Source organism: Ambystoma mexicanum, chromosome 1p (genome assembly GCF_040938575.1).
Source record: "Ambystoma mexicanum isolate Mex_15411 chromosome 1p, UKY_AmexF1_1, whole genome shotgun sequence".
Taxonomy (NCBI): domain Eukaryota; kingdom Metazoa; phylum Chordata; class Amphibia; order Caudata; family Ambystomatidae; genus Ambystoma; species Ambystoma mexicanum.
This window is the reverse complement of record NC_090921.1, coordinates 1,055,891,504-1,055,908,418: the sequence shown is the minus strand read 5'-3', so window position 1 is coordinate 1,055,908,418 and position 16,915 is coordinate 1,055,891,504. Positions and strand designations below refer to the sequence as shown.

Here is a 16,915-nt window from a genome sequence, read left to right as displayed (position 1 = left end):
ACACACAATTTCGCAACTCAAATTTGTTGTTCTTGAAGTCATTACACGACCAGCCAGAGGAGGGAACCTACAACAAATCCTATCCCGTAGAGAAATGTTCTGGGTACACAAATTAGATGCCTTAGAACCTAGAGGCATGAACGAAGAGTATTCTCTGAATGTATTCTTATGAAAAACAACAACGAAATAGTGATATGATTAGCAAACGTTGATTGATGTTCCCTTGAATTTTCCCTTGTTGTCAATATTTGTTTAATATACCTGCCTTTATATTTGTTTTCATATTGTTGTATAAGTAATAATCAAGGTGAAATGATGTGGAATAATGGAAAGACAGTCTGGAGCTTAATAACCTGCATATATTATGCACATCGCTGCAACAAAACAGTACGAACAATTAATATGTGTTGAGACACCACTCGTTGAACATTATTATTCCCAACAGTTAGATGTTTTATACCACCCGCGTTGATTAAACCACACGAGCTTTAGTGTGGGACAAAGTGTGGAACAAAGTGAGAGATTAAATGTCTTTTGCAGGTCCGTGGGTACTACAACTCCCAGAAGTCTAGGACATCACGTGACAGAGATATGTCACATGACATTAAATCTCACGTCACATGACTTTAAATAACCATAGGTAGCGAGTGAACAGTGTTACCCGCGAGAAGGCTGAAGGACATATCTTTTGAGGCGAGGAAATCACTGACATAGGTAAGAATGTGGATGGACCAGTATCTAAAAATGACTGATACTTAGTTGATCATTCAAAACACTTGCACTCCTTATTCTTCGTGTAAGTTTTTCGAGAACTAACGGGAATCTACTTCTGTGCTGGGACTGTTAACATAGCTATTACCCGATACTGCTGCATCACACAGGTAACACACTGACTTTTGAATCTAAACTTGTAGAATTGGAAAAGCTTTTTATTATAGCCTGACACATATATACTTTATATAGAATGTAAGCTGACTAGGCATTACGGTGGATAAACACGACGACACACGGTGTATTACAGAATCTGGAAACACACAGGCCTTGACAACAATACACAGGTAGGAACAAGGATACTTACCCTTCTAACACCATAGTGACGATTGGATCTAACCATTATCTAATACACATATCACTATTATTATTTTCAGAACATATGAGAACTGTCTCATAAGATGACGCTTCCATCATTCCACATCGAAATGGACATTTGAAGTCCTAAAGAATAAGAAAAACACTGTTTTGTGTTTGGAAGAGAAATCATTTGTTGAAATTTCTATTTAGAGTATTGTTGAATTATCAATATTATTAGGAAATACTGTGTTTAATGAAATAGTTATTGCTCCTGAAGAAGCGAGGCACACTCTCGAAACGCGTAGAGGTCCATATCAAGAATGTTTTGTATTTTATGTAACCCTGAGTGAATTGAACTCTGATTTTGGTTTAGAAATAAGCACTAAAAATATCATATGGATAAAATAATTGTTGTACAACACTGTGTATATTGAAACTTGCTTTCTAATTAAGAATTACAAAAAATTGACTTACGAATTTAGCCTTTCTAAAAACAAACTAGTGAAAAATTGTGACATTTATTTAAATTTTGGTTGGATCTTTATTCCAATATCAAGAGGTGTGCAGGGGACGGGAGTTCCTATTATCAATAGGAATTCCATGTTTTTTCCATTATATTACTTACCTTTGATACCGAGGTGGTTGGTTTTCTCCCCCGCTCCCTTAAAGAGTATTTAACGACTGAACAAGCCATTGGAGCTTAGAATTTCTTTAACTTAGACTAACAATTTATTTATAATATAGGGTGTGCAATTTCTTTTTGCACTTTCGCGCTTACTCAAGACCTCTGCTAGCACTCCCGACTCCTGGGGGGCATCTGTGGGCAAAGGAACCCCCAGAGACTCCGCCAGGTCCTGAAGGTGGTCAAGAAAGGCCTTAACGGATGCCAAGGCTTCATCTTCCTGGGCGTCATGCCCCTCATCGCCCCCCCCCCACCCCTTCACAGACCGAAGGGAAGCCGGGCCCTGTAACACAGAAGTATTAAAGGGGTCTTTTCCACAAGGCAACAGGGCCCCCCCTAAGTCCAGCACCGACGACAGGTCCAACGGCTGTTTAGGAGGAGGTGTTGGTGGTACAGGAGGAGGTGGAGGGGTCTGAACAACCAGTAGGGCCTGGCCAGGTGGAGGGACTGGCACTGGAACCGGCAGTGCTAGAGGAACGGGTGGAGTACCCAGAGAAGTGGGCCTGGCCGGCGCCAACCCCAAGATGACGACCTTCACGATATCCTTCAAGAGCCCCTTCATCTGAGGGGAACACAAAAGAAAGAGGATGTGCTCAAAGAAGCAGTCCTTGCAAGCCGCCGGGTGCTTGGGGCCCGGCCCTCCAAGGCACTGGCCCTCTGCTCTTGGCCAAAGCGTTGAGGCACCTGGGGCGTGTAGCAGTAAGGATGTGATGGGTAGATGTATCCCTGAGGAGACCAGATGCCTGTACCGTACAATCTGCTGCCGCTTACAGAGGGAAGGGGACTGGGATAATCTTGCAAAGCCCATTCATTGGGGGAAAGCATGGGTGGGCCCTGAACTGGATCCAAGATGGCTGCTGGTCTGGCAAGCTCTGCACGTGCCTCTCGCCATTTTGAATCCAAGTTTATCCTCTTCTCTGACCCAATGGGGTAAGGGATCGTCGAGTGCCACCTGCAAGAGTCTGTCCTTGGCACGTTCCAACACAGCTACCGGCACAGGTGTCGAGGCTGTCTAGCCTACCGGAGCTCGCTCCGAGGCCGTGAGTCAGGGTGTTTTGACTACTGGCTGGCGGAGGGCTCACGCCTACCAGAGTGATCTCTGAGGTTGACGCTTATGCATCTGGTGCAAGGCCCCGGCGGATAAAAGGCAGAGCACGAGAGCACACCCTGGGCAAAGTAAAACACACGAGGAAGCAGCAGTTCCAAGATGGCAGTTTAATGCTAGGAGAAAGACAGCAAAAGAGAAGGGGATTGCAAGGAGGGAAGTGTCCTTGACCTTTTCCACGAGGAACCCTTACTATCACGAACCCTCGAGAGTGGAAAGCTTAAGACCAGGAACCAGGCTGAAGAATCCTGAATTGTGTGTTAGAGGTACCCAAGTTCTCCTGCGTTGATAATCAAGGAGGGGAGAATCGCCTGCCGCTGTGGTACTGTCCTTGGCTTCTACAACAAAGCAGTGCCAGTGAAATCAACACGGCCAGTGAGTTGGGGAGACTGATATCAGACCAGTCTGTGCTGAAGCCAAGGTTCAAAGCAGAAACATTGTATGGTGAGGGCTGAAATGAACAGTGTGTTAAAATGCATGCGATAACCAACGCAAGTGAAGTTGAATAACAGAGTGATTGAACTTTGAAACCAAGATACGATACCTTTGACAGAGTGGTCCGGCACAGCGTGTGAGCTCATTCGAAGGTCCCTGTAAGGTATCCAACTAAGAGTGGAGAAAGGAGAAAGAGTGGCAAAGAACTGTGCATAGAAGTGGTCCTGCGACGGGTCAAGCTAAATCCCACGCACAATCTAAAGTCTTTGATGTTGACACCCCCAAAGGAATAGATGACAAAAAAGAGAAAGCTGGTCTGAGCCCGAACGAGGGAGATCAATTGAACAAGTTAAAGACAAAGTGAATTAAGTTGGTCTGAGCCCCAACGAGGGAGATCAATTAAAAGCTTTTGGGATAAAATACGAGTAAGAGTTAAATTGGTGCGAGCCCGGCAGAGGGAGACTAATTGAGCACTGTGTTAAACTGGATCTGAGCCCGGCTGAGGGGGATCCGAGGTGAATAGTGAATAACCCAAGAAATTGGACACATGAAAACTCTACGAAGTTTGTATTAAAGGGGTCTGAGTCCAGGTGAGGGGGATACGAGATGTATAGTCAATCACCGGAGAAGTTGAATTACATGTGAAATTCCAAGAAGAGAAGAACTTATGGTTTATCGCATCAAGCCCTCTTAAAGAAGATACTTTGAAAGGCAAAGAGACTTTGGCACAGAAGGCCCTGATGTTAAACTTTGAACTGCACCCTCGTGCCAAAGAACCTAGAGACTGTGCTAAGCTCGAGTGTACTACCTTGTCCCGTGCTGAAAACGTGGGGAAGGGATGCCAACGGCCTGAACATCCCAACTTATCATTTCTTGAACACTTTTCTTTTACATAACATTATTTCCCACACCATTTGTATTGAAAGGTAAGGTATTTTTTAGTATAGGCAATTTTATTTTGACAAGGCATCACTAGGACTGCGTTATCATTATCTGGTGGTAGTAGCTTGCGTCCATCTTTAGATTTAGGATTAGATGGGTGTTTTTCAAACCCTTCCATTTGAGGTTCAATAAACACCCTTAAAAACTGTCGTCACTTTTGTCCGTCTTACTGTTGATACCATGCCTTCCTTACAGCAGGGAGGATTGCGTCAAGGGGCAGACAAGTGGAGTACATACAGTTGGAGTATGTGAGGGGCAGCGGCCAGAATGCCTTTGAGATACGAAGGACAGAATTGAGGAGAGGTGAGACGTGGTAGCAGTGTGTAGATAGGGCCTGCGTGAAATTCGCATTTGGAGGGTCCCATTCTAAGAGCAGATGGTGGGTATTGCAGACAGTAAGCTGGTTGAGACCAGTCAATGGGATGCACTGGTAGTGGAGTCTTTACAAGCAATACAGTAAATATGCCAGCCAGTAGTGATCAACAACAGATTGAATGGGGACAATGGTGACCGGAAATAGCATAAAAAGGGCAACACAACCATGACTTTAAAGAAGGCCAGTAGTACCCAAAAAAGAAACACTTTACTCTGATGTAAAGTGGGCCAACAATAGGGCATAGGTGAAGGTGGTGGTGGCTATGCTGTTATAGGGCGAGCTAGGTGACAATATAGCCTTTGCCTAACTGCCCATTACCGGACTGCCCAAAAGGCTAGACGCTCTGGTGGAAACAATATGAGGCGGGACCTCCCACACGTGGCTGGTCAGGACCCAATGGTTCTCCAGTTCAGCCTTGTCTGGGGGATGGTGGGTCGCTCCAGCACCAAGATGGGCATGTGTGTAGGTGAGGACGAAGAGCGCTGTGCATGCTAGTGTTCTTTGCAAATGCTTCAGAGTCTTGGTCATGTGACTGGCCTGGATACAATAGTTTTATGCTTCTGTGTGGCCTGTGGAATTATGGGGTTTATGGGTATCAATGAGAAAGAAATAATCTGTAAATAAAAGGAACCAATTGCAGCACCCTTACCTTTGCATCAGGATGTTATGACGATTCACCTGTGAGTTTAGGGAGGTGAGCTCGCTATGCAACAATCCCCCCTAGGGGTGGCAGAATGCAGGCGCTCACAGGGAGAGACTCCACTCACCGGGTCAAGGATGCCCAATCTTTGAGGGAGCTCGCTAACCCCCTTAGCTTTGAGACCATGCAATCCCCTAGGTCTTCCAAAAAACAATCCGAGAAGCCTACTGTCTGTTATTGTAATACACCCCCCTTTCCTTATATAGGATTCAAATCCCAGTAACACCAGACCGGTCTGTGCTGAAGCCAAGGTTGAAAGTAGAAACATTGTATCGTCTTGGTGGAGTCAATCAAGACGAGGAAGAAGACTGAAGGAGTTATGCAAATTACTCTTGACAGTTCCAGACAGTTCTAGGAAGAAGTGGCCCTGGGGAGGCATTAAGAGCACTTCAGAGACAGAAAGAAAAGACAGTTGCACTCTGCTTGGGACGGCCCAGCTTCAGGACATAAAAAGCAAGGAAGGACTCCTTGAAGGGGGAAGCCAACGGGAAGTTTGTCAACTCTTGGAAGTTTGAACCTGGGAACGAAGAAGCCTGAAGTAGAAGGAAGCCTGCAGTCGAGCTTGGGACGGCCCAGCTTCAGGACATAAAAAGCAAGGAAGGACTCCTTGAAGGGGGAAGCCAACGGGAAGCTTGTTAACTCTTGGAAGTTTGAACCTGGGAACGAAGAAGCCTGAAGTAGAAGGAAGCCTGCAGTCGAGCTTGGGACGGCCCAGCTTCAGGACATAAAAAGCAAGGAAGGACTCCTTGAAGGGGGAAGCCAACGGGAAGCGTGTCAACTCTTGGAAGTTTGAACCTGGGAACGAAGAAGCCTGAAGTAGAAGGAATCCTGCAGTCGAGCGGACGCCGCAGAAAGGTCTGAGGAATCCTTTAAAGCCAGAGGGAGGCATGACCTGAGCAGAAGCTAGAGAAAGGTCAACAGTGACATGACCTCAGGGAGGTGGACTGTGTGGTCCTGCAACAATGCTGATACAGAGAGGCCGCAGACCCTGCACAGCCGCAGCAGCACAGTGGAGCGAGAAGAGAGTTACAGGGAACCGCCTAAGGGAATGAGCCAACCCAACTCCCCAGGAAGTACCAGCGATGTGGCCCCAGCAAACAGAAGGTAACTGGAGCTACGGTAGGGGCCTAGGAGAGGGTGACTATTGTATCGGGATACATTTCCCTCATCACATTAACACTGCTAAAGACACGCCAAGTGAAGATTACATTGGGCGTAATCTCCCTCATCATAGTCACTGTATTAAAGACACCACCAGTAAAGAGCGCATCACGAGTAGTCTCCCTCGTCCCTGTAACAGTGCCAAAGTTACCAAAAGTGAGGAGAGTATCAAGAATAATAGTCATCCTCAGAGGAATCAAAAGAAAGCCCTCAACAGTGAAAAATGTCTCCGGAGTAATCTCCCTCATCACAATAATCAGAAGAGAGACATTCAGAATCAAAGAAGCTACAAGAGTGGTCTCTCTGCAGACAGTGCTATAAAGGATAGTGGAAGAAACCAAGGACACTTCAGGAATGACCTCCATGGTTTAGTTACTCAAAGAGAAGACCAGGGAAGCTTGGGAGTTTATATCGTGTTAAAAAGGAAGAACTGTTGGATCGGGGGTCAAACCAGAGAAAGTCCCTGGGAGGAGTTACAAAGACTTTTAAAGTCTGTTACTAGAGACTGTCCTAAAACAGCCTCTACAGCAAATACAGTTTAACTGGGAGAAGGGCGAAATTCTCTTGGGTTTTTCACTTTGTTGAATCAGAAGCTATTTCAAATGATTGTCAGAAGTCAGCCCAAAGGTTGACCTAGTTGACGAGGAAAAGTGAGTTATTCTCCTGGCCACAGCATTGTTGTCACAAACATTTACACAAGACTGTTAGAAGGCAGCCCTGCAGTTGATCCTCTTGAACCAGGAGAAGGGAGTAATTCTCCTGGCGTTATTTCACTTTGTCAAAACCTTTTTGATTAGTGGTAGGGTGAGAATAGGACAGAGGACGGACTCTTTACTTTGACATCCACCCTGACGGCGAACACCCAAGTTATTATTCATTTAGGTAGGGCAAACCCTCTAGTTATAGGGAGCGTTAGGCTCCTTTCTCTTTTGTTAAATAAATCTGAGTGAAAATGCCACCCCTTCCACTGCCAATCCGACCCCTTCTGAGTTTCCACAATGTTCGTGAGGAAATGCGAAAGGACTGGAAAGAGGTGGACAAAGCTGCATCTCCAAGATAAACTTACCCGAAATCATTTTTTATCAGAATTTCCAAAGGCAGTTGTGGTACATTTCCTGCTGTCAAACAAGTTATTTCATTGATTGATGGCTGCAGATGTTGACGAGACAGTGACCAACATTGACTACAAGGTAAATGCAACGGTGAAGTGAACGAATACTGCTAAGACCTTTGCACCGAGAACAGGTACATTAGGTGTTAATCAGAAAAGTTAAGGAAAAAAGATTCTCAGTCCCTCTATGCATTCGTGTAAAGAGGACTGCAGCCTGCTGCATTAGAAATGATGACAAGCAAGTCTGGCTACTGCCAAATGGGACGTTTGATGGCTTTAGTTCCTGGGGTTTTATCAAGGCCAGGTGGCATCTGTGGTTGAGATTATTGTAAAAGGCTGTTGAGATTCAAAAGATCATTCTAATGCATCTTCCTTCTTTTGGGGTGAAAGCTGCTTGGATAAAAGCTTGATGGTCTTATTTTGATTGATTGCTTGGGAAGACCACAAGTTGGTGATGCCTTTTTGTGGAAGGAACAGTGGTGACCTTACATGAAGTCACGCAAACCATTCCGACTCCCCTGCAGTACGTTCAACATATGCAAGAACTGTGTCGTAGGTAGCCTGTGGGTCAAGGTTCCTACCCCCGTAGCTTGCATGTCCAACATTCCCTCTAAATCAGGACTACATTTGCCTTGTGTGCTCCAGTCTGCCAGCTGACGTCTGCATTGTGCACTTCCTGACGGCGTAGCAGAATTAAGCATTTTGTAACTTTTATGAAGATTGTCAGTGAAGGTTATTACATAGACTTTTGCACCATTTCTCCCTTGACTCAGAACCGAGCAACCCCTCTCCCAGTTAGCAGCATCAAATGCAGGGAGTTGATAAAAAGCCCACTCTGCTTCTAAAAGGGTGAATACGCCAGTAAGGATGTTAGTTGTGTACCGACTAGGGCAATTCAGGAAGAGTGATGCACAATAATATGCCAAAATTAAAATGATGTCCTATATTTTCGAAAAATGAATGCGTCCAACGCGAACCAAGCTTCAACATGAGGTTCATTGATTTAACTTTAGAAAAGGATATCTATAGCATATAATAAGTATTGTACATATAGAAGCAATCACACACCCTCTCCGTCAACCCCTTTGTATAACTGCAGCTACTAGTCTATTTTCTATTCTTATACCAGATAGGGAAGTGTAATATAAATTAAATTATTGGTACGCTTACCACAAGTTTGTTTGTTTTTTACAGAAAGTACCTTAGGTAAAAGGCTCAAGACACGCGTTTGGACGCTTTTTCTTTCTCCCGAGCCAGTTATAGAATCCTCTCAGGACGCACTGTCAGTTTCCCAAGTGAGAAATCTGAAGGTGTCTCCCTGACTAGTCCCTGGGGTTCTGTCATCCAGGTGGCCAGGACATGGCCATCGTTATTGGATCCAGTTCCTGGGGGTCGACCAGTGATGAAGAATTCCCTGGATGGGGGGTCCTCTGGGAGTGCAAGTGGGACACCGACGGTTGAGACGCGGTATCCCCCTTCGCATGACAACTTTTCCCCACACGTAGGATACACAAACATTTTCGCATATTAAGAAGGACTAACACTCAAGCCATTTACCTGACATGTCCCAACACCAGGGTCAGGCAAAGTCAGGCAATTGACCAGAACCGCACACACCAGACGACCCTTTCCCTTCCCCAGAGGGATAAAAGGTGGAGCACGAGAGCACACTATGAGCAAGGCAGACCGCACGTCCAGGAAGCTAACACAGCACAGCAGTTCAGAAAGACCGAGAGGGTATCAAGGAGAGAAGCGTCCTTGCCCTTTTGACCAAAGCCAGTGGAATCTCTGCAGAAGGAATCCTAAGACTGAACAACAAACAGTGTGTTGCAGAAGATGTCAACGGTACACAAGACCCTATTCCGCTGATAAACTGGGTTGAGACGCTTGTTTCCATGGTACCAACCTTGACTCCAAAGAGAAAGAAAGCCATGCAGTTCATCACAGCCGGTGAGTCAATGGGAGAGTCGTTAAGAAACCGAACTGTGTTGTACGAAAAGTAGCAAACGGCTAATTGAACTGTGAAAGCTTAAAATGACTACTAATGAGAAAGGGGGGAAAACCAGCAAAAGAGGGGTCCGGCACCACGTGGGTGCTCACTCAGGAAACTCTGGCCGATTACCCGATTGTTTAAACTATGATAACCAGAAGGCCTTGGGAAAGGCGAGAAGGGGGTCAAAGTGGACATACAGAGGTCTTATAAAATCCTTTGTACAGTCGAAAGTCTTTGACCGACAGAGGATTGTGAAGTTAAGGGAAGTGAATCTCGCACCGTAAGAATTGAATGAGAAAGGCACGATCGACAAGAGTGCAAGATTGAACCTGGAAGAGGGATGCTGATAAAAGGGGGTGAAATCTTAAGTCCCAAAATACAGTGCGTTGACAAGAGTGAACCCGGCCGAGGGATGTCCACAGAGTACTGTTGAAAAATACATTAAGATTTATGAAGAACCAAAAGAGGGTTGTGTCGAAAGCCATAGTGAACCTGTCGGACGGAGGCTAACAATTGAGAAGGGTCCAAGCCCGGACGAGGGCGACCCTGGGGTGGAAAAGACATCACCCAACGTATATGTGAAAAAGGAACTCTTTGTTTATTATTTTGATACATGAGGTCTACAGAGGCCAGAGACTTTTTGGTAGAAAAAGAGACTTAACCCCCGAAGGCCCCGATTGCTGAGAGCGGAACTGTTAGCTGGTGCTGCGAAATCTCGAGTGTGTGCTGTGCGCCAAAGTCCCACCTTGTCCCGTGCTGAAAATGTGGGGAAGGGAGACCTCAAGTACTGCATCCTGACTTATTGTTTGTGAACACTTCCTTCTTTCTTGAGAACATTATCCAACAATTCTTTTGTATTTAGCGTAAGGATTGGCAATAGATTTTCTTAGTATAGGCCCTTTTATTTGACACAACACCACTAGGACTCCCTTATTATTATTTGATGGTGGAAGCTTGCTCCCATCTTAGATTTAGGTTTAGATTAGGCATTTTTCCAACCTACCTTTGCAGTTTGATAAATACCCTTGAACCGTGATCACTTGTGTCGGTCTTTAATGTAGCCACTATGAGTTCTTTACACTCTGTAGGTCGTTAAGGTGCTGAGGTTGCAAACACATTTCTTTTATCAGTGGCAGAGCCTTTCGTATGCACGGTGGAACATTTCCAACTCAAAGAGGTCACAAAGCACCTGTGATAGTTAAAGTGAGTGACACAAAGCACCTATTTAAAGCTTTGTTTATATCCATGATGAGTACTATCTGGAAATGCAAAAAAATAAAGTTGCTTTATGTCCCTAATCAAATGTTTTCAACATCATGAATAGCAATGAGCTGGAGGTTTGTTGAAATTAATCTCCATATCTATCTGAGTTTATTACACAACTTCTTTTATCACATGTTTTAAATCACTGAACGTACAGTGGGGTTAACTAGATGTTTCAGGTTGGCATTATCTTGCATTCTGGGACTTACAGATTGCCATTCAGGATGTGAAAATAAAGCCACAGTGATATTCTTTGTTGCTGTAAGGATTTAGATGTTGACATGTGGCTTTATTATGAAATGTGTGTTTTTTGTAAGTAAACTCTAAGACATTACTACTGTAGGCCTTGAAATCCAAACTATTTGTACCGAGTAAAGCTTGGAAGGGGTGTGGTCAAATCTGCAGATTAAAATCCCTGCTTCACTGTTCAGCCAAGGTTAGTGATCCTGGTCCCCCTTACCCGCACTTTTCCCTCCCACCCCCCAGCACCCACACCCCCATCTGCCCGGCCATCCCACTCCCTCCTTTTTGGATGCAGCCAGAGTACTACTAGTGCCTTTTTTCAACTTCTACCACTGCCTTACGCTCACTTTTCACTCGCTTTCACCTGTGCCTTTTTCTTTCCTCAACAGACCAAGATCTGGTTACTGTTGAAAGGGGCACAATGCGCCACTTTCTACACCAGCCCTGACACGGTAAGACCACTACGGTAGTGATGGGTGCAGTATAAAAGCTTCTCATGAAAAGACAGTAAACCCCCTGGAATGACTGAATACACAGATGCATCCTTCAAGCACTAACATTTGCAGAGACATCTAAGAACATCACCACGGAGACGGGATAAATAGACACGAGCCCAGAAACCGCATCTTTATTGGTAAACAGCCCAATGGGCCATGAAACTCCAGATGAGAAGGTGGTCAGGTATTCAACAAATAAACTTGAATTCCTTCTAGCACGGCGTACGCTATGGTTAATACCCGACACACGCGCCTCGGATAACCCCTCAAATGTGGGCACGGGCCATCGACAACAATAAAAACAGATATCCCACTAACCTTCCAATGATAGCACAAGGCCCAAATATACATAAACAAGAACAAAGAAGCATCTAGGAACTGGCACTCCGTAGTCATCCGATGTGGCAACTATGTGCGTCACTGCCGCCACCATACGCCCCACCAACGGGTTTGTATGCCAATAACCAGCGCTCACTTGTACCAAAACACCTGGTGGCCACCAACCACTGGGACAACATGCCTATCCATCTTCCCATACAGGAGGGCCACCTGACGTGGCTACACATCCTCCCAACACAAACGCATGCAGTGCAAGCTACAAATATCAAAGTGTACGTGACAAAAAACAAACCAGAGCCCAGACACGCCATTTATACCAGTTAAATACAAACATTCCACCTCCCTCTAAGCAAGAGCTTCAGATCAAAATTAAGTATCAACGCCCTTTTGGTACTGCTCATTCTATGCTCAGTACACGGCACCCCAAGCCCAGGACACATCCAACAGCTTGAAAAAGGAAACCGTCAACACGTACATAAACCAGATATCCCACCCACTTCACAATTATATTAAGAGTCTCAGACACACACAAAAAGCACAAAAAAGCATGAAAGATCTGCGATTATCTATATAGGAAGTGGGGCTACATGGCTCATCGCCATACAGCCCACCCAAACGGTGATCTGTCATTAACTATAGGTCCTAATCTAATCAGCCCCCACCAATACCTAAATGCTAAATACTCTCACCCATAAAGGGGAGAAACAACTGTGAGTACCCGATAATCACCATTCAACAGGAAGCCAATCAATGTCTGATACAATTGTGTGGAAACCACAAGGTCACCTTCAGGAACTCGGGACAGACTGACCCTTATATGGTCGCTAGGGGTTTACCATCCTTGACATAACCTTGATAAGCCTACCTACCTCCCCTTCCACCAACAAACCTAACTTTCACGCTCCTTCTTTCACCTTCCCCTCTGTACATTAATCAACTAAGATGCACCAGGTGGCCACACAGAGCGTTCATCAAAGCCTAACCCCTCTCATCTTTTCTCCAGACATCAGTAGGTCAGGATTCACGCTTCTTCCCTTCCCGTGTTCTACTAACCACAGATGTCCCCAGGCTCCGCTGTGGGATGTTTTTATCCACGCATCCAAGCCCTACCTCAAAACTGTGCAGTATTGACATGGAAAACATCATGATGGCCAGAGCTTCCCAGAAAATGCACAGGGAAATGCATGAAGAATAGGCTGCCACTCATTTTTGCCGATGTTATGGGCACAGAAGGACACTGCCTAAAACCACCATTGGACTACCCACACAGTAGTCTGAAACCATTGGGAATGGCAATGCTGATTGCCAAAAGCAAACCCATAACTGTTGGGAATTCATTTTCTTAAATCCCAAAAAGGGGTGCAGTACCAGTACTCACCACTATCAAAAAGCCGGCATTTTAAAACAACACCAGATTTTACTTTTTTGTGTAAAACTGAATAAATGAACCCAAAGTAAAGTTATATTCTGAAGTGACTGGAACAAGACTGGCTGAGCTGTGGATTTCAGCAGTTTAAGTAAATTTGGACTGAAAGACACTAAAAAATCTAAATGTTTAAAAGAAATGAGTGACCTACTTTTGAGTGTCACATAGGTTGCAATTGTTTAAATGTCATAGTTTTAAACTTAGAATCAGCATTCTAGCTGCATATGTAAAAATGTTTAGTTTTATTTGAATGCAGAAACTGGGGAACAGAAATGACATGTAGCTAAAAACTGGCTTAAAGAGATTCCAATTTTGCCTGGCAACTACCCCCATCAGGAGTGAAACTTGAGTCACAGCTGTGTTCCCAGGCCTATCTGCCTTTTGCTGGCCACACTAAGGATATGCCATCTCTCTGATAATTGAATTAAGGGGAGCCCCCACAGAATACAGGAGCTCTGAACAATGCAACCCCTTCACCCAGGCAGATGGTTTATTGCAGATGTCGTAAATGGAGCTTCCTCCTGGAAGGACAGGGGAGGAGCACTGCCTGTGAGAGCAAGCTGGCTTGGCAGAACTGGAAAAACCAGAAATTCAACCTTGTGCTGGGGGGAAACCACACCCCTTTGGGGCCAGAACATAACTCTAAAAAGATGAATAACTCATAGTACGGACTTGTGAAAATTATTTAAATGACACCATAATTCTTGTGATTTTTCTGCCCACATTTTAAGACGTGTTAGGACCCGGTGGTATGTTCAGGGGGGTTTTAGCGGAAAAGAGGATATTACTCAAAATGTGTGCATGTGAAAAATCTGACACTTCATCAATTAATGTCCATACTCCTTGCGCACATGTGTGTAAATTTGGGGTAATGTCCGATATTGCAAACCAGTTAAAAAGTGCAAAATATTACCATTTCTGAATGCAAGCCCCCAGGAAGAGCAGAGTTTGAACAGGGTATACCTCCTGTAATGCATGAGGGGTGCATGTAATTTTAAACAAATGTGTACCTGTGCAAATATGCCTTTTGGATCAAAATATAGATTGTGTGTAAGTTGACAGGGGTGGGTTCTCTGTACCATAAACAGACCTCATCATGATGACACTTCATTTCATTCCCCCAATCAAGTGGAAGCGGATGAAGTGGCCAATGACAAGGGGAGAGGGGTAGGGCCTAGGAAGCTGCCCTCTCCACCCATTTTCAAAACACATAAAAGCAGACAGGCAGGACAGATAGGGACCTTCAAATCCATTTGCAGCTGGAAGCTCTGCCGGAAAATCCATACTTTACCTCCATCAATCTCTAGAGAAAGCTGTGCAGAAAGATCCAGACTTCAAATCCATCAATCTCCAGAATCTAGAGAGAGAGCAGACCCAGACCAGACCACTGTTAGCAGAACCAGAGAGAGCTGACCCAGATCACTGTGAAGTGCAGAGACCGGAGTCCAGTCCAAAACCTGACCAGATCCGTGGCGAGGCCTAATTCAAAAATATAGTGTGAGTACCTAGCAGAACTGTGCAGAACCAATCTCTTAGTTAAAATAATATAATTCAATCTTAATCTAAGTAGAACTGCCTCCTAACCGTCACCTGTCATTTGTAAAGCTGTCACCTGTCATTTTCTAGTTGCAAGCTGCACTTGTCTTTTTGAACTTTAAAATTTCAAATCTGAAAAACGACCTTTATTTAATCGCTCATATCTCCGTGACCGTTTGTCCTAGAGACTTGCAGTAACTTTCATCTGGAAGCTGATAGTGATAGTCCTTGTAGTTCCTCTGTAATCGCGCCCGGCGCATTCGCAAATTTTGCCGCGATTTGAAAATTTCTCCACTTGCAAAAAGATAGCTGCTTTTGCTTTCCTCTGAGAAAAATCGTCTGCCTCATAAAAACTATCACTGCTAGAGTGATCCTGAACTTATTCAAAGCATATCCCACTCACCCTGAACCTCCTAGAGGGAATTAAAAGCATTTTAGTATATTTTTCACGTCATTGCCAGCACATATAAAAGCATTTTGGGCCTGTGTTTTAAACTTCTGTAGTCCAAGCTTGCTGGGGTGAACTGAATCACATTTGATTACATTTCTGAGAACTGTGTGCTTTCCTTCCATTTCCTTGCATTGCATAAAGGGGAGAGGGGATTGCCAGAGAAAAGTGATTACATTGTTGGTTGAAATCATATTGAGTATTTCCTGTACTGCATTTTCATTCCACCTTGCATCCATTTGAAACCATAAAGTATTGTTGCTATCTTATCCATCCTATAACCACTCATCATTGATTATAAAGAAGTGTGCTAGTGCCAGACTATCCATTATTGATTACTGATCAGATTAAGTGTGATATTCAATTATTAATTTATTATAAAGCGTGATATATATATATATACATTGTTTAAATTATCAAATAAACCTTTAAACTTGCAAAACAGAACTACTTCTTGGCTCAGTGGGGTCAGGAGGATTCCAAGAGAGGGGTGTTATATAGGGGTAGTCATCCAGAATGCATGAACTGGACATAAAGATATATCAATAAGGGTTTCCATTCAGTATCCCAGACTAGGCATTGACTTAGCTGTAGTGTTGAATTGAATCCTCTTACACCGCGTTTGGAGAACTTCGCGCTGAGCTGTACCGTAACCGCAGAATTACATGACATATATATGGTGCTACACAAATAAACACATTTTTCGGCATGGACGCATTTACACCGGGCTGCATCAATGTCCACATGGGATTAATATACATCGAAAATGCCATGGTGTTCAAAATTAAAACATCCCATAGGTGCTCATTCGTTCATTTTGCAGAATAACTTTTGGTAAATAAAGGCGATCACAATTTTATCCAGGTCACAATAATCATGTATAGCACTATAGTTTAACTGATAAGTGTTGAGCTCACTCAGTGCTTGCATAACATGGAACGTGTGTCTGTGTGATCTCTTTTGGCATGAAGGAATCCAAGCACGAATGAGTGGCACCTTGAAGGACCAATGGCAGCAGATCCCATGGAGATGGGCTGAATAGTGAATGGAGGGATCAGGACTCCCTCCCTCCCTCCCTCCCTCCATCCATCCATCCATCCCTCCCTCCCTCACTCCCTCCTTTCCTCCCTCTCAGATTCACAACTGCCTGGCCAGGTGAAGGGGCACGAGTTCTAAGATCTGCCTGGCACAGTACAGTGGACAGTCATTTCCAGCATTATGCAGATGTACCGGAGAGATCATGGAAACATGCAACTGGTAATTCCTTCTGAAGCATCAAGAGTGTGCAGAACTGATTAGCTTTATGTCGTGGACATCCTAAACTATGAGCAAAACATCACCAAACCAATGAACAAACGGCAACACCCTTAACTTGCCTAAACCCCAATGCCATCTTTCATATGCCACCCCGTATTCCTTTGCCAGACAGCTGCGCCATTCCAGGAACATTGGCTGAGGGAAAGAGACTCAGCCCAGCCCAGGGACAGATTCTTGGATGGGAGAAGGGGCTCAGCTTAGGGACCAGGGCTGGAGTGAGCGAGGGGCTCAGACCATAGGCAAGTGGTGGGGGAGGAAGTGGCCCAGTCT

The 16,915-nt window shown here is 44.6% G+C and overlaps 1 protein-coding gene across 6 annotated transcripts in view; it reads right to left on the bottom strand.

The window, feature by feature from the left end:
- The window catches only part of RIPOR1 (RHO family interacting cell polarization regulator 1), a 713,696-nt gene that overhangs the window by 263,998 nt on the left and 432,783 nt on the right, over positions 1-16,915 (bottom strand). The gene's annotated exons all lie outside the window — the stretch shown is intronic.